The 1,111-nt window shown below is 52.3% G+C and overlaps 1 non-coding gene across 1 annotated transcript; it reads right to left on the minus strand.

Annotated features, from left to right (window-relative positions):
* Positions 1–590: 590 nt before the first annotated feature.
* LOC129518482 (U2 spliceosomal RNA) lies at positions 591–781 on the minus strand. The gene has a single exon (XR_008666209.1). It is a non-coding gene; the product is annotated as a U2 spliceosomal RNA (small nuclear RNA).
* Positions 782–1,111: the final 330 nt, after the last annotated feature.

Genomic DNA, 1,111 nt, shown 5'->3' on the forward strand with positions numbered 1-1,111 from the left:
GTTCTATACTGCAAGTCAAGAACGAATTTTACATTTTTCAAGCATTGTAGAAGAAATAGCTCGCAGAATTTTCAGGCCGTGAAGCCTAGACTACTTACTCTCTGGCCCTCTAGAGAGAGCCTGCCTCCTCCTTTTCATACCCTTAAGTATGAAATCAAAACGTTTTACCTTGGGTCAGAAGGTAAAAAGAAGCAGGGTTAAGGAGCAGGTGTATCACGTGTCTTCACTCCTACATTCACTGCTTCTAAGCCTGACAAGGGTTCTAGGGAAGCCAACTACTTAAACCAGATAAGAGAGGAGGCCCTGTCCGTTGGTCCCTCAAGCCATCACGTCACTGGAAAAGCAAAACTCCCCCTGGGTTTAACTAAAATGAAAAAAAGGAGATCAATTGGAATCCAGGCCCACAACAGCCTTCCTACCAAAGTACTTCAAGATTTTAGAAACTGGGGACGCTTGAGTGGCTCAACTGTTAGCACGAAGATTACCTCTCCAGCAAAAAAATAAGTAAATAATAATCTACTCCTTCAAGATAAGCTACGAAGCGCCAAACCACCTCTAAAACTCTTATTAGACAATAACCGTCTCCCCCGAAGGGGTGCACCGTCCCCGGAAATACTGCAATACCGGGTCGATGCGCGGGGTGGACGGAGCAAGCTCCTATTCCATCTCCCTGCTCCAAAAATCCATTTAATATATTGTCCTCGGATAGAGGACGTATCAGATATTAAACTGATAAGAACAGATACTACACTTGATCTTAGCCAAAAGGCCGAGAAGCGATGCCGACGCGCACGCCCCCGCGCACGCCCTCCCGACGACCTCCACCTTACACTCACGGTGACTCGGCGCCCGCTCCGGCCACGTCTCGCTCCCCCCGCTTCTCCCACCGTGGCACGGGCGGCACTAGCCGCTAGGCTCTCGTGCGGCTTTGTAAAGTCTCTTCCTTTTGAAAGACAAACGACGCGTCCGTCGTCGCGTCGTCGCCGGCCCCGCAAGGCCCTTCCTAATTTGAATGGCCCGCCCCTCCGCGCGCGGAGCCCTAGAGGCGCGGCGGGCGGCGGAACCTGGCTGCAGGCCAGGCGCCCTCGGCTTCACGCTTTGGCCGGCCTGG

Source organism: Nyctereutes procyonoides, unplaced genomic scaffold (assembly GCF_905146905.1).
Source record: "Nyctereutes procyonoides isolate TBG_1078 unplaced genomic scaffold, NYPRO_anot_genome, whole genome shotgun sequence".
NCBI classification, from domain to species: domain Eukaryota; kingdom Metazoa; phylum Chordata; class Mammalia; order Carnivora; family Canidae; genus Nyctereutes; species Nyctereutes procyonoides.